This window comes from Ursus americanus, chromosome 12, assembly GCF_024610735.1.
Source record: "Ursus americanus isolate L20-20 chromosome 12, mUrsAme1.1.p, whole genome shotgun sequence".
Classification (NCBI taxonomy): domain Eukaryota; kingdom Metazoa; phylum Chordata; class Mammalia; order Carnivora; family Ursidae; genus Ursus; species Ursus americanus.
This window is the reverse complement of record NC_142138.1, coordinates 48,708,271-48,726,286: the sequence shown is the minus strand read 5'-3', so window position 1 is coordinate 48,726,286 and position 18,016 is coordinate 48,708,271. Positions and strand designations below refer to the sequence as shown.

General features: G+C 32.1%; 1 long non-coding RNA gene across 3 annotated transcripts in view; it reads right to left on the bottom strand.

Annotated features, from left to right (window-relative positions):
* LOC123795181 (uncharacterized) overlaps window positions 1-18,016 on the bottom strand; it is a 166,537-nt gene that overhangs the window by 13,216 nt on the left and 135,305 nt on the right. For 2 of the 3 annotated variants that reach the window (XR_006780361.2, XR_006780359.2), the window contains one exon: window positions 4,289-12,453. This is a non-coding gene — a long non-coding RNA (uncharacterized LOC123795181). Of the gene's footprint in view, window positions 1-4,288; window positions 12,454-18,016 lie in introns of those variants that run through there. The other variant, XR_015726358.1, reaches the window with a different exon arrangement.

Here is an 18,016-nt window from a genome sequence, read left to right as displayed (position 1 = left end):
TCCACAATTATTTATTATTTTCAGTGGAATTAGATGCCTACAGGTGGCCTCATAATGTGCCTCCAGGCATACAACCTGCTGTAAATTTTTAAGTTACATTAACTCAGCAGTATGTTGTCTTATAACAACAGTTCATTCAGTTTATGAGGAAAGGGAGAAGAAAGTAGAAAGGCAGTCTTTCGTGTTAAGCACCATTACAGTTCTGTTCCACCCTGTTCTTTGACGTTAGTGAAGGATATTTTCCAGAAGCAGCGCTGCTGGCTTGTTAGTGTGGGCTGCGCATCTTTATAGAATCAGATGGGGTAGGGGGGAGACACAGCCAGCAGGCCTCAGCACAGAGTCTCAGGGACTGGCATAGTGGGTGTCAATTAAAAACAGATGCAGAGCAGTACTTTTCTTTTTCTTTTCTTCTTCTTTTCTTCTTAAGGCCTTAAATGACTTCTGTTATTAAAGTGTTTTGTCTTTAGTGGTTTTTCATATTGTGTTAGAAAAAAATTAGTTCAGTTCTATCAAGACATTTGGGTGTATCAGGTCTTTCTGCAATTTCTCCCCCACCGCACATCCTATATGCTATAATTGTTTTTCTTGGCCTTTTAGGTTACCAATCAGTGAGAGAAGGAGGGAACTCCGTAACTTTTTTGTCATTGGGTTTCATGCTCATCCTGTCTTTATAAGATGTAATTGTCATTCAAGCTATGCAGCTAATTACCCCTGTATATTTTCGGGTACAATTCTCAGAACTGATGAAAAACCAAAGATAATATCTGGGTTAATATACTTTAGGGGCAGAAATTAGATTAACATTTTAGGGGCAATACACAGCTCTATTTAAACCTCAGAAGTCCTAGTGCTAGGTTATAAAGCCCCTTTTCACAATCATAAACAGAACAAAATCTGGCTCCTACCATTCTAGTCTCATTAAACCTGTAGCATATTCTACAAATAACAACAATATGCACATTTTAAATATATATTTTATGTGTACAAAGTTGTATCTATATTATTAAAAACAAAAGTTTTTAAAATGTAGAAACGTGTTTTTATTTTAATGCCTGTAGCAGAGACATGGGCAAAATTAGTAACCTAATTTAGCGCCAGTCTGACGCTAACCAAGTTACCTGTCTCCATGCAAGGATATTTAGACCATTCCACCTTTCATTTGATAGCATCTGATGAACATGCTGAGATCAAGCAGCTTATATATTCAAGAGCTAGGATGTCTTTCAGAATAAATCAATGAATATATATTATGCATGTACTCTTCATGTGGTCTTCAGGTCTCCCAACATTTATTAAGCACCTACTATGTACCTGGAATTCTTCTCAATGTTGGGGTTATGTTGCCCTGAAAGCATTCACTCCCTATAGGACAGGCCACAGTCCAGGCTCTGAAGAGCAATATCCTCCTTTCAAGTAACTTACTAGATTGTGGTTAATAGAGCAAATATTAAATAGTGTAAAAGCGAACGTTGCTACAAGCCATTACAGTTATCTCTGTTCGCAAAAAGACACTTACAGATCACAGATATAATAATAAAATTCTCTATAGAAATGGATTTACTCTTTTTTTTCCTCCTTAGAGTTTAGACAATCTTTCACAACTTAATATATCAAGAAAGCACCCAATAGGAAAAGAATAAAATACACATATTTTCATCTCAAAGCAAATTATTCTATTAATTTTCCTAAGTCATTGTAATACATTTATAATTACACAGAATTATATTATCCTAGCAAAAATTGTCAGTGTTATCTATGGTTATCCTAAAATTTATTTTAGTAACTGTAAAGTGATAGTGAATGCATCTGATTCCCAAGTCCTTTAATAATAATGGGTTCCAGAGTCAATAAACATCTTTTGGGAACTTGATGATAGCTTTATCAAAGAAAGTGCTGAAAGTACTATGCTATGGTCAGATTAGTGGTTATCAAAATGTGGTCCCTGATCAGTAGCTTCAGCATCCTCTGAGAACTTATTAGAAATGCAAATTCTCAGATGGTATCACAGGTCCACCAAATCTAAAACTCTGGACATGGGGCTCCTAACCTGTGTTTTAACAAGCCTGGCTCTGATGCCTGCTAGAGTTTGACAATCACTGCTTTCTACTGATTTGAAAAATCACAAAGTCAAGTTCTGACTTTAACACTGATCCAAATCACTTAGGTTCTGTTGTAGATTTATAGTAACAAGTTATTATTAATTATTAATTTTAGCAGATATTTTAAATTAAAAATTAGGGCTTTACCTGACTGGCAAATTCCATAACATTTGGGAAACATTTTATACTCCCAAATATTCCACTTTACTTGGAGTTCTATTTATATAGAACTTACACAGTACTCTTATTAGTATTACATAATACTCTTAATAGGACTCTTATTGCTAATAGCTTTATAATTATGATAATATATATTGAGTTGAATTTTTCCAGGACTTAAACTCTTCTTTTGATTTAGGTTATTATTATCGTGTTGGTATTATTATTATTATTATTATTATTATTATTATTATTATTATTGTAATCCCAATAGCTGCCCAAATTTTACTCTGGCATTAAATTATGTCCCAGTTTAGAAGCAAGGACAAACAGCTTCATTTTATAAAAGGCATAAAACAAGAACTTTAGATCTTGTGTGTGTGTGTGTGTGTGTGTGTGTGTGTGTGTGTGTGTGTCTGTGTGTGTATGTGTGTGTGTGTATGTGTGTGTATGTGTGTGTGTATGTGTGTGTGTGTATGTGTGTGTGTGTGTGTATGTGTGTGTGTGTGTGTGTGGTATGTGATTGTGCCATGGATCATCATTAAAATGTTCTCATTCATCTATGATATAAGGAATTCTTAAATTCTCATGTAAAGGAATGTCCTGACCAAATTCTTTGAGCATTTACAAAATGTTTCAGTAATACCATAGTATAAAATAAATTTCCTAAATGTGTGTATTAGAACTATGTTTAATAAAAATCTGCTCACAACTTGATTATTATAGAATGGTAAAAATGAATGTTATTGGTTAAACAATTAGATTATATCAGTTCTCATTATGCCAAGTGAAGATTGTTTTATAGAGTTGTAATATGTTCTTAGTTTGTCAGACCACAGCTTTCTGTTCAAGCTTTCATGGAAACGTTAGAAATTTAAAGGCTAAAATGTTTAAAATGAAGCTCTAAAGGGCGGCAAATTGTTTCTTGTTTATGCTTTAATTTCAAATTTAAAAAAGATGACACTTAAACAATATCACTCTGGATTGTAAGGGCTAGAATAGTTCTCCGACCCATAAAAGCTAACTTTTGGATTCAATGCAGAAAATAATCTTAACCACCTTCGATTTAGTGTTAAAGTAACCGATTGACAATATAACCAGGATTTTTCTCAGTCTTGATTATGTACTTGCTTGCTTATGTCAAAGCATAAATTTAGTCACACACATTATAGGATGACAGAATATATAATGAAGTATTAATAATAATAATATTCCTTAGTAAAAATACAACATTTACTAATATGTAAAGAGAAAGGTGATGGCCTGAGTATCCAAAAATTTCATGATGGAGAATGTGTGTAACATTAAATAATAAATTAGGTAGTATTTTACTTTATAACTTCAATGCTTTAATGTGTTTTGTAAGATTCTGTTTTCTCAAATATTATCTTCTTATAGTTGTTCCATTACTTGACAGAATAATAGAACTTTCTCTCTCTAAAAATATATTCTGCCTATAAGCGTAGAACTGTTAGTCCATTTTAGGATATGATGTTTTTTCCCCCACAGTAGAGATGAGCAACACTGTCCAGACTTAAACACTAAAGTTAAGAGAGAGTCTCAGTGGTGGAACAATTTATGCACACCCTGTTTTGATAGAATGATTGACAAGAGATATGTAAGAAATCCAAGTTATTTCTTGTGGAGGAAAAAAAAAAGTCCATTATTTTGACAGTTAACATTTTAAGATTAAGCACTTCAGATTAACCAGAAAAGAAAATGAAGTCATTTTAGTAGGACTGTAGTTTGATGGATTTAGTTATTAAATTAAGTAGACACTAATTTAATGGTCAGTACTTCAAACTTCAGAGGAGCTTTGACAGCAAAAAGGATGCAAAATAAGTACCCATTGGCTTATATTTCAGCAGAGAAGATACTTAAAATTCAGAAATGTCAAAACAGCTTGTTTTTTCTCTTGTATTTTTATAAAACGTTGCAGTTTATTATTGGTTCTAGTTCTTACAATGTACAGGGGATTCCTAGGTGTTCAATTATTATATTGTTGATGTTTCACATGTTCTTTGTCTTTCTTTCTTTTTTTTTTTTAAGTAATCTCTCTGCCCAGCATGGGGTTGGAACTCATGACCCCGAGATCAAGAGTTGCATGCTCTACTGACTGAGCCAGCCAGGCGCCCCCACATATTCTTTTTTATGTAACACATGTTACTTTAAACATTTTATAAAGGAAAAGTCAGTTTGAAAAAACTGTGTTAGTATTACAGAGATCATTATAATCATTTTCAAATGAGTATACAGATTTATTGTTTAGCTATATCTCCTTTGGCTTATTGTGGACCTATATTGCTGATAATCTTATCATCATTAACTAATATAATTTAGTATGTTAGTAGCTGGAGACGTTATCAGATGTGAGCTTATTAATTATCAACAACAAAATATTAGTTGTTTAACATCTCTCTTCTAAAATGCTTTTGAAGTGTTTTGCAAAACTGATGTAGTCACATCTCTTGACCATTTTATTTGCAGACTGCTACCTTATGCTACTTAGAAAGTTTTTCAATATGCTTATAAAAGCCGACCTATGAGGGAAATTGTAAACAACTATTCACCTAAAAATGTGTTATTTTTTTAGTTTCTGAACTCTAATTTATAATAATGTAAGTCACATTTATAAAAAACTAAATATTTAATCTATTTGTTATAAATTACCACTCAAAAGTAAATAATGGATTGCATTAGGAACTTATTACTAGGATATTTACTTATAATAGGAAGCTGTTGCAATTATAATGATATGGTAACTATACATTTGTAAAGTATTATTAAGACTATCTTTAAAGTACTTTTAATTTTTATTTACTGGTTTCTGGCATAGAGTTCACAGTCTTCCTGAATCCTAATTATTTTTTTTTCCTACTAAAACTTTCAAATAATATTTATATATCATACATTTTATTTTAAAAAAATAAAACTTGAAATGTTTAGCCATATAAGAAAAGATGATTGGAGAAGGATATTAAGGTAATAAAAGTGAAAGCATACTTTAGTCAGGTATTAAGTCTAGGTGTTAAAATTAGCGTACTAAGATAGGAAATATTAGGTGTAATGTTCATTAAATCAAAGTATTTTGATTACCCTTCCTTCGTGTTATTTCTTTTTGACTTATATCAATTTTAATGCTATGACCACCTCACTAGTAAGTATCAGGCAAGATTATAATTTTAGCACTTACTTCAAATTACATGATAATAGAATCCAAAAATGCCATACTGCAAATAGGTCTATTTTTTTGGATCAAAATAGATTGTTGTACATTATAAATGATACTCCGTGATGTTTTTGTAATGATTCATGAAACCAAGGGGCTGACATTTTAGCTCAAAAATTTCCATAAAATGTTAATAAAACAGGAAAACTAATTGCAAACTACTTCTAGATAATGATAAAGCAAAGTATTCAAATAATTCGAATACCTTTCTACTACTATGCTATTCATAATGCTTTAAAAAAATCTACAAATACAATTGAAATATCTTTCATAGATAAATTAATGGGGATTAGGTGTTAAAAATCAAAACTAGGCCGTGATAAAACACCATCACATGGTAATTTTACATCTCTTAGGAAAATGTAACCACTTACAGGATGTCCAATCATCAGGGTGATTCAGTGTCTCAGCCTATTGTAGAAACAATTATAAAATATAAAAAAGTTATCATTTATATCCTTTTTAAATTATGATCTATTTTTCTTAAAAGAAACTGTAGATGAAAATTGAAATTCTGTTCTGATTTATTAACTTTTATCCTACTTTATCTGTTTCTTAGTCTTTACAATGGAATCCCACATATCTTATAGGCATTTTATATACATTAGCTGAATTTATTTAGAAACATTTAAAAATATAAAATAAGATTTTAAATAATATTCACATGTTAATTATATTGGCTTATTTGAAAAGTAGGCCTATTGTGTCAAGGAAGGCACTAGTTATTTTTAATCAAGAGATAAAAATCCAGTTTGCTTAGAAGATTCTAAAATGATTTCCCAAAATGATATTTGGTAGATGGTGATTACTGCTTTTATGTTCTTCTCTTTAACTTTACATGTTGTTTATCAGCAGAAAAAACACTTATGGTAAAAATCTGTTTACAGAAATTTGTTTTAAAAGAATTAGCTTCATTTTGAATTCTCTTCATATTTTAGTAGGAAGGGTATTTATATGAATTTTGTTTTTCACATTTATTATAATACAAAATTACACTGATTTAAGTAATAAAGTCTATATTCAGAAAGGCATTTTCTTTGTTTTATTTTTATTTTGTTTTAAACATAATTTGTTTACTGTGGCCAGACCCATACGGGTACAGAAATTAATTATTTTATGAAAATACATTAAACTTTAACATGTAAGTTCCCCTAGTAGTATATTTTTTTCAAAATTATTTATGTATCTTTAAATGTTATACATATCTATGTATTTGATTTACATTTATTTATGAGATTATTGTGTTTCAACTTGTCTTTCCTATGATTATTATATTTTTCCTCAAGGTTTCTAATTTTAACAAAAAAGTAATCTGTCCAAGTGAATTTCTTGGTATAGCAAATTAAAAATTTTATCTACAAATAGAGGTAGATGGAAGTACACCTACTTAGTGTTTAATATGGTCTCAGTTTCTGTGAATTTCATGCTCACTTATCCTCTTCATCTCTTTTTGCAAGTGGCCACTTCGTCATATGTTTTAACATTAAGAGGATGAAAAACTCGAAAAGTGCCCACCGTCAGCATAAAGTGAGGCATTTTAAGCTCCACTGTGCAAAATGAAAGTATAATATTCACTGCAGAGAAGACTTAGAATTCTATTATCCTGTCACTTATACCTAAAGGCACTTCAGTTTCTGGAATAAGTTAAACAAAGGAAATTTGGAATGGATTCTCTTTAAAATTTTGCAAATCTGAAATCCTGAGGCTTGAGGACCATTGAATACTTTCAGTCATGTTCCAGACAATACATGGTTGGAGGATCATTTGTGATGTAATTAGCTATGAGTATCAAGATATGTGAGCATTAAAAAAAAAAAAAAGAAGAAGAAGAAGAAGAAGATCTTGTGATTTCACTTATATTCCAGCCACCAAGGAAGTGGGCTAGCACAATGCAACTGACTTCCCAATTCTGGAAGACAGTGCAGATCTGCTTCTGGCCCTGAATTTGGGATTTCCTCTTAAAGTCAAAACCAGGTTTATGCTGTCCAGAAGGGTCAGGACCAAAATAGGCAGTGATGATGGAAACAGTATCTCTGGGCCCACTCTTAACATCCTCCAGCACTCCTGGGTGTGATCTGATCTAAAATTGAACCTCACAGGGTGAACTGTTTCCCCCAAGCCTCCTCCAGTCCTGGTGGGTTCTGGGTCCACGAATAGGAAAAAGACGATCTTTGTATCGATAATAGAATTGTTTTCAGAGTTTAGTGCTGGAAGAGACTTAAATGGTCCTTTGGTACAATTCCTCTTATTTTAAATGTGAGAAATTGAGGTTTAGAGATATTACAACTTACACTCTTAATATGACAGTATTTTTTCCAGCAAAAGTCCTGCTGATAGTAATAACAAAATTACGCAAGGTTATGGATCACATCCAGGTCAACACACATGTGGTTTGGCCTCTCAAGTATTTTTAATTATCATCAACTTTATTATTCCAAAAGTGATTATTGCTCTAAAATACTTCTTTCTCACATATAGCTTATCCCTAATTTTCCTATTCTGTACTCGGTCACTGAATAGTCTTCCGAAACATTTAATTTATAAGCTATTTCAATGACTTTTTTGAAGTAAAAGTATTGTTCAAACATAACATGACCCACAAACATTGGATTCTTTTCTGCATTATGAAACCTACAGGCAAGAAGGACAACTCTATGTCCAGTTATTACTACTAATATTTATTTTACCATTAAAAAACAACTGATCTTCTCATTCACTGCGTCTTCTCATTGACATTCACATGATGGCACTATCTCCTCCTTTTCCATGTAAATCTGATTAACAGGCGGCTCCTGCTGTCATTTTGCACACAAAACTTCTATTCCATTTCAACAACAATCCTATTTACACAAGGACCTCAGGGTTGAACATCGAAAGTACCTAACCCTTACTGAATATTGAATCATTCTCTCCACATAAAATTGCAAATGTGGTCTGAGAGCCAATTTCCAGATTACCTTGGTTGACTAGTACTAATTACTTTTAAACCGGGTGCAGCCACCGTGTGCCAAACCAATGCTGGATTCTTCCAATGTCAGGTGAGCTCTGCCCACCAAGTGATCATTTCCTATTGTGGAATGCTAGTAAGATTACTCATGCTTGGAGTAATGATTAACTATAAAAATAATGCTAATCACAAATAATCAGAATAGTAATATGTACATTTCATTTCAATGCCTACCAGGTCGCAGGCCCCGTATACAGCACCTGTCGTCTCATCTCATTCATTTCTGAAAATGATCTTAAGTGTCAGTTATTATAATTGACATTGCATAAATAAGAAAACTGAGTTTCGTAGGGATTGTCACACACCTGAAGTCACACAGCTGATAAGTACAAGGCCTGAGGCTACTTTATATGAAAGCTCTTGCTCCCTTCTTCCCACCACGCTGCCATTTCTATGTCCTCCTGAAAAACCTAGATGAGTGACGCCTGAGAAGAACATCAGTTTAGGCACTGGTAGAATTGGGTTCTCTTCCTGCTTCTGCCACCAGCTGAAATATGATATTATATCAGTACTTGTGTGTCATTTCCTTCATCTGTCAAATTAGATGATAGATCTAGCTTTAGCCTTCTGTGGTTTTAAGTAACCTCCGAGAAGTTTTCTTTTTCTTTTTCCTTTTTTTTTTGAGAAAGAAAATTGAAAAAAAAAAAAGATTCACAGTAATAATACCATTGAACAATACTTCTCTGGTATTTCCCAGGTTCTCATCTGATTTCATGGCTTCAATCACAGAACAGAATCCTTGTTGACATACAAAGAAGGCCACATTCTGACCAGATCAGTGAAGCACGGAGAAAGATATGAAATTGACTTATCGTGGGTCAGACTCTTGCAAAGTTTGAATTTAGCATCATGCATTTATTATGCTGCATATATAAAAAAATTAAATGAATGATGTGAAGCAAGGTGGGAATACAGTACGAGCATAAAGGATATTTATAGTATGTGTGATGAAGCATAAAAATACATTTATCTCCCTCAAAAAGCAAAATGTTGGATATATTCTTATGAAACACCTTAGGCTATATCAAGAACACTATACTTAAATACTTACATGCATTTGCATACTATTCATGTAAATATATTGGCCTAACCATAGCAGCTCTAGGGATTCATGATAAGCTGTGAAAATTGTCTATAAAAGATAAGTGAATGACCCTTCAAAATAGAATAAAAATTAATTATAGTACACCAGCAATTTTAGACACATATACATACCATTTTGAAAATCTGTGCTTTTGAAATGTTAGCCGTTCCTTATGTAGTTCTCTTAGTGATGCATCCATATCACATATACAGTTTCCTAAACATATTGTATTTTTCTTAGAACATCAAACATTATGTCCTATGTCAATTTTGTAATATTTTGAAAGAACAAAATATGGTATAGTAAGCTGACATATTTTCCTTCGTTGAAATATTCTTTTGTGTGTAAACTCTTTACAGATTTTTCTCACCATTTTCTCCTTTTCTAAAGTTGACAAAAATGTAAATGATGGCAAAGTGAAAAGAATTATCATTTCTTTCAGCAGTTATTACTCTGTGTTTTCCTATTGCAATTGCAAAATATTGCCATACGTAGTTCCAGAATTTTTATATTAGAAATAATATAAAATTATTTCTCACATAATCTGTGAGCCCCTAGGACACCCTCTTAGAATAAATGATTTTCACACACACTAAAATATGTCACTTAAGGTGACTTTGAGCTAGTAGGAATTTTGCAAAAAAAAAAAAGTGTTAAATTTGATTTCACTCATTCATATATTCAATGTGTATTTACTGAACTCCTACTGTGTGCCAGGCAAGTTGGTGAATCTATATTGCTAAAAAATAGAAAGTTTGATGCCTACATGAAGCTTCCAGCATGATACGAGAGACCAATAAGCAATTAAATCAATAAAGAAAAAAATAGTCACAAATTGTGAAAACTTTCACAGAGAAAATTAACGCATTGAGGAGTTAGAGACCAACTGAGGGAGGCCAATTTAGACAAGGTGAAATGGGGCTATTACTGAGATCCTGATAGACAAAAATGAAACCAATCTTTGATGAAGTGTTCTAAGCAAAGGCATTGTTAAGTGCATATACATTGCTATATATCAAAATATTTTAGCGATATATTCTCCAATTCATCCTTCAGTTTCACTAATTAGCATGATTCTCAGGAAAATATCTGCTCTCTGCACAAAGATTTGCTGAAGAGATAGGCTTTTTTGAAAAGTTGTAGAAATTTAGAAAAATAAAGAAATTATTCCTAAAAAACAATTTTAAGAGTGGGAATGGGTGAAGTACTTAATACTTAAAATATTATTCTTTACTAGATATTATGTTTTTAAGGAATTAATATCTCAGAGCAATGATCTGTGCTTCAGTCTTCCGTTTATAATAGTCTACAAGAAAGATAGATGTGTTTTTATAGAAAATAACTTATCTTGATAAATTTTTGTCCTTAGAGTAATAACTGCTTCTTATGTATGAATGAATTTGATTCCCAAAATACACACCATACTTGGGGAAGACAGAAAAACTAAAAATTGCTTGTCAAAAACATCTACAAATATTTGCACGTGACCTCATCACTTGAGAAAAAAAAATACATGGACTATCTCAAAGATTAATTTATTTAGGATTCATCTTACTATATTATGCACAGGTGCTAGTTAAAGACGATTTTATTTTGTTTTGAAATTTTACATTATACCACCAATAAATGAATTAAATAATATCTTATAAAATGATTATAGATGTTTTTATGAAAATTAATTTTAATAAATTTTACATACAAATTCATGATAATAATGACATATCTACATAACACCACAACAAATTAATGAAAAGTAAGGGAAAAATCTATTAAATTGGTTTTGTGTACAAAATGTAAGGATGCCTTTTTTAATGACTACTTTGAAATTTTTTTAGGTCCAAATGTTCTTAGTTGACTAATATAAAGTGACAAAAGTTGAATGCAAAATTGAATGAGTACACTAACTGTACATTTTTAAAGTCAGACGAGAATGCTACCAGATTTTGAATAGAACTTTTAAATTTTAGTTTGATTTTAAATAAGACTAGTATGTTTTATTAAGCTTTAGCCTAGTACAGTACTTGGAGTAGGCATCATTCAGTCTTCAAATTATTTCTGACAATTCTAATTCTCATTTAAGTACAACTCTAAAACACAGACATCAGTTAAATGTCATTTTTCAATCAATTTCGAAATAAATTTAGAGTTTAATAGGTAGCTAACACATCTCTGAGACAAAAGTAACAGAATCCAAATCCACTTTGAAGAAGGTAGATCCTAGAGGAAGCAGTTTGCAAAACTTGGAGATATCAAGAACTTTTCAGTAAACACATAAAATAAGACCTGCAGTAATGTAATATGAAGGCTAAAGCTTTATTTAAAGAGAAAGCTAGATTCTGGTCTCATGTTAAGTGTTGTAAGCCTTACGCAAAGAATGAATAGACACCAGGTAAGAATCATGAACATCCTTTCCATTTTTACATAAGAGGGAATAATTTTAAGAAAGATGGAATAAATCATTCAGAAACATTTTACACACGTACTATACAGATGAGGTAAATTGAAAATTATGTTCCAGTTTCAGCTAGGGTTTGGATTTTGAGGTTTTAAGCCAGCTAGCAATATTCCCACTTATACAACAAATGATGTCATTGAACACGCTTCAGTAAATCTTGTGTGAAAGATAAAATAAAGCAGATATTTATGCAGACTGTGATTCAGGAAAACATGAAGATGTATTAATCAGGAATCCACTTGGCAGAGTTAGGGGGTTTTCTGTGGTTTCAGATTTCCTTATGAATACCCCTTGGTGCCAATCCCATTTTACTGTAATTATTGGTTCACATACCTTCTTTCTCCTAAGATCTCCCTGAGTACACAGTGGTCCTCACCAAATTACCTGTTATCCCCTGAATCTCTGGCAGGTACTCAATAACTGTGAAAAGAAAGGATAAATGAATGAATGACAAGAGAGAATGGGAAAAGAAATAAAATTAAAACCAGCAAAGCATAAAATGAGAAATAGAGGAGAAAACAATCTTTTTTACTCCATTCTACTTACAAAACCGAGAAATGGAGGATGTTAAATGATAAATTAAGAAACTACACATTTTTGGTGTTCCAAAATTCATTAAAGATTTGGCTTATTTTGATAGGAAGGCAGAAAGGGAGATTGCTAAACTATGATCTCCTTCAGGCAAGTTTATATTTACACGAGGATATGCATCATAATTTCTTCACATCTTTACAACATTGCTTCCTATCACATCTTCATGGTATCTATCATTAGGATTCCATTTTTCACTGATTGATTGATCCTTATAGCTCTGTTGGACTGCCTCATTGTTCTGCAGAAATTTAATCTCGTATGCTTCCTTATTTCAATAGTTGTCCTTCAAGCAACAAAGATAATCTGTATGTAAGGATGCTGTTTCCACTAAAATGTCATCTTAGACAGTATAGAAGGGTAAAAATAGAAACAATTTTGGATAACTAACACTATAAGAGTAGCCATCTGCTTCTCAGAAAGATACGGATGTGTTTTCTTGTTTCTTTCCTTTAGCCAATCCAAAAGATTTCATTCCTAAAATCTAAGATTATGATATTTCTCCAAACAAAATTTCTGATATTTTATGACCAAATTATCAACTTGTGAACACCCTGGATGAACTTTAAACAACCCATCAAATATTGCTGATGGATACTACATAGAATGATCCAGCAGCCATATGGAGACCCGATGGACAATCAAGCTACCATTTTCCAGATTGAGAAAGCAATCGAAATGAGGAAAATGGGAAGAGCACCACACCAGATGGTACTCCAGCTGAACTATACAAGTGTGGGTACACAGCAAATAGTGAATACTTGCACCACTTGTTCAAAACCATATGGACACAGAGAGATAGATGTAGATATTTGAGGGACACCTATTTCTTAAGAGGAAAAAGAGGATAAATTAGAGTACTAAAAGCTACTATTGTGTTAACTGACAGGAAGTTGCTGACTTAAATTCTATTAAATTCTGTGTTATCTAAAATAATTTACTTTGGGATATGATAATCATGACAATGTCCTAGAACTTCAAAAAATCTCTTTATGAAACGATAGGATAAAAGTAGTTTAGAGAATATGTTGAAATACATTGAGTTAATTTTAACTGGATTTATTTTTTTCAGGTCAAAGTTAGTAAAAATGCAAACACTCTAAATCTTAGGTGTTACCTATTATTTCTTTATGGTGTAAAGCCCACAACTTGATAATATTTGAGGTCACAGTTGCTGGTTAAAATTTCAATGGAATAAAGTAAACTAAAACAAAAATATTAAAAGGCCTAATATTTAGAATTTATTTAATTTATAATATTAGATTACACACACCCCTGTCATTGAGGAAAAAATTTAACTTAATAGAAGCCAATAGTCAGGCTTTTTTTTTTTCTTCCTTTATGTAAAATACAGCAGGTGATTTACTTGCTACTTATCACAGAATGTCTAGGGCAATCTCAGACAAAGCAAGGGACTATATTCTTGCATGGTTTTGACCTCTGAAATATGTGTCAATGCCAAGTTCACTAATTGTGCACCCAGCATAAATATCAGAAAGCTCGGCCAAAAACCAGAAACTTGATGTACGAAATAAATGTATGCATAAAGAGAAGATATATGTTTTGATTTTACTTTATGTTAGTTACTGTTTCCCACTAAGAATTTTATTATGAAGCTGCTTGGAATGTTTACTATAAATGCTACATGATAACTGAACGAATGAGACTGTTTAAACCTATGCTGACTTTTGCAGAATATTTTAGCATTCGATGCTATATTTATCTACATTGGTGTAGAATACAAGCCAAGGAAACAGACAGGAGGCTTCTAAAGGTAATTTTAGAGATAGTATCTTAGAAACATATATAAATGGTAGTTCAAATGCTATGCAAACAACTGAAGTTCCACATCTAAGTTTGCAGGGAGGAGAGAAGTCAGAAATATGTTCTCCCACAAACATAATTGTCAACATTCTTAAAACCAGCACCCTCAAACTGATTGTAAGTAAACATTTCAAATGCCACAGTCCTAAAATGTACTAATTTATTTTTAAACTGAGGCTATTTCAATTTTAATGACGTTATTATTTATTATTATATCAAAAATGGAGCATTTTCTATGTGCCGTGCACAGTGCTTAGTTTGAATGGATTGTCTTATTTAATTCTCACAAGCACCTTTGAGATAGACCCCCCCCCCCCCATTTTATGGATAGAAAACCGGCACAGATAGATGAAGCAATTAGCCCAAGAGAAAACATTAGAAATGTCAGAGCAGGCTTTTAAAAAAAGCGATACAACTGAAAAGTCCTTTCTGAACTTTATCATCATGCTACGTTGCTTGCCTTGGAATAATCTACCTAAAACATATATTTTTAATATTCATTCATTCATTTATTTTTTATTGAAGTGTATTTGGCATACAATATTATATGTTTCAGGTGTACCACATAGTGATTCAACATTTATATACATTGCAAAGTGATCACCAGGATAAATCTAGCTACCATCTGTCACCATACAAAATTGTTACATATTATTAACTATATTCTCTATACTGTACATTGTACCCTGTTTTTTTTTTTTTTTAATAACTAGAAGTCTGTATCTTTGAATCCCCTTCCCCTATTTTGTCCATCCTCTCATGCCCCGTCCCCCTGGCAACCATCAGTTTGTTCTCTGTATTTCTGATTTGTTACTGTTTTGTTCATTTGTTTTAATTTTTAGATTCCACATATAAGTGAAATCCTATGCTATTTGTCTTCTCTATCTGACTTATTTCACTTAGCATAACACCCTCAAGGTCCATCCATATTGTCATAAAGTTATTATTTTTAGAAATGAAGAAAATTTACAACATTTCCAAAGGAATTTTATTTTTATTTCATAAGTAACATAAAGATTTAGTTGCTTTTAGATGAAATTTGATACAGCTGATTTTTTTCCCCTCAGGTTTGGTAAAAATTAATATGCTAAGAATACTTGATATATGTAAATCAGTTTGCCAATTCAATAAAAGTTAACTTTACTGTTATCTTTACTTATAAACTGATCAATACACTCTTAAGGTATTTTACCCTTCATGTATAGTCTTTCTTTGTAGGGAAAATATTGATAATGCCTAGGTCTATATGAATAACTCATAAGATCTTGAAATCTTACTTCAAGCATCAGAGCCAGTTGATGTCATGAGAATTAATCAAAATATTGGCAGTCATGAATATGTAAAAATTAACACTTGACTGCTCTATGTTTAAATGGGCAACATCACTTATTCAAATAGTAACTCTTCCCTTTCACCTGGAGAGCTGAATCTCAGCTATGAATAAAAAGGGAGATATAGATTGGATCTGGTAAAATTGATATTTTTTTGCTAGTGAGAAATTATTACACTGAAGAACTGAAAAATCAACTCAGAAGCTACACCATGAAGGAGTATACTTTTTTTTTTTTTCATTTATGGAATTATCTTAAGTTGAAAATTCGAAAAAGAGGAAACGAGTTTTGTATCATATCTAAATTTTTTTTTTTTTGAGATGTCAGAAGTTTGATACACTCACTCTACTTCTGTACTTGTGACTCTGTGTATATCTGCAGTTGTCATTCATGAAAGCAATTAAGGCACAGGTGTTAGATGCCACTCCTGCCTTGTAATCTCACAGCCAATTCATTTGCAGCATGTAAAGTTACATAATGGATGTGTTTATGTGCTTGCTCTTTCCCTCTCTCTCTCACTCTCTCTTCCTCTCTCCCTTCTTCTTCCCTCTCTCTCTCCCTCTCTGTCTCTGTCTCTGTCTCTCTCTCTCTCTGTGTTTCTTGAGCTTTTACTATTCATGGAAAACTATTTCTGAAGATCACATAGAGGAGAAAATTCTTAACGTGTTCTGTGTTTATTGTAAGTAACAGCCCAATTTCCCTAACCTTTGAAAACCAAAAGACTGCTTCCCTGAGAAGCATTTTTTCTTCCACTCCTCTATTGTAAGTTCTATAAAATTAACCTGTTGGCAACATAAATAACATGCTCTACATTATTCTTAACACCTATTTTCTTTATGATTAACAAATAAATGTCTTTGTGGTGTTTGACTACTCTGTCAGGTGGTATATAAATACTAAGTACTTGCTGTTTACACTACTTACAAAGAATACGAACACACACAGCCAACATCTGCTGGCTTCACGTAGATATACTTTGAAAAACTCTGAAACAAATACTCATATTTTGAAGATTCTCAAATTTTCATAATTGCGTATTTCCCAGTTTCAGTAATTCAAATTCAATGACTATTTCAGTTATCTAGTTTTTAAAAACTTTTTCCCTCATTCTTCTTTGATGTGGATTTTAAATAAATGACCAATGACTTCTCATAATGGAACTTATTTTTTCAAAACAAATATGAAACAGCATTTCAGTATTTTTAAGCAACCTACAGATTTTTAAATTAAGTATATGTTCATATATATTCTTTTTAAAAAAAACGTGGTAAGAACACTTAGCATGAGACCTATGCTAACAGATTTCTAAGTGTGAAATACAATATTGTCAAGGATAGGCCCAATGTTGTAAAGCAGATTGCTAGAACTTATTTATCTTGCACAACTGAAACCTTATACTCATTGGATAATAACTCCTCATTTTTCCCTACCCCTCGTTCCTGGAAACAACCATTCCACTCCCTACTTCTATGAGTTTCACTATTTTAGATCATTCATGTAGGTGGAATCAAGCAGTACTTGTGCCACTGTGACTACCTTATTTTCCTTAGCATAATATCCTCAAGGTTCATCCATGTTCATGTGTATTGTAAGATTTCCTTCTTTGGAAAGAGTAAATAATATTTCATTGTATGTATATACCACATTTTCTTTATTCATCCAGCCATGGACATTTATGTTTTCCCCACATGTTGGCTATTGTGAATAGTGCTGTCATGAGCATGAATGTATTTGAGATTCTGATTTCAGTTCTTTTGTATAAATACCCAGAAGTGGGATTGCTGGGTTCTATGGTAGTTCTATTTTTAATTTTTTGAGGAATCTCCATACCGTTTTCCATAGCAGCTGTGCCATTTTGCATTCCTACTAACAACGCACAAGGGTTTCAATTTCTCCATATCCTCACCAACACTCATCTTTTATCTGTTTTTGTTTTGCTTTCTTTTTGTTTTTTTGATAATAGTCATCCTAACAGGTGAGTGGTGGTTTTTATTTTATTTCCCTGACGATTACTGAGGTTGAACATCTTTTCATATTCATATTGGCCACCTGTATGTCTTTCTCAGAATATTGTTTATTTAAGTCCCCAACTCTTTTTAAAAATTGAATTAGAATTTTTTTTTGCAATGGAACTGTAGGCATTTCCTATGTATTTTGGAAATCAATCCCTTATCAGATATATGGTTTGCAAATATGTCCTCCCAATCCATAGGTTAGTTGTTCATTCTGTTGATTGT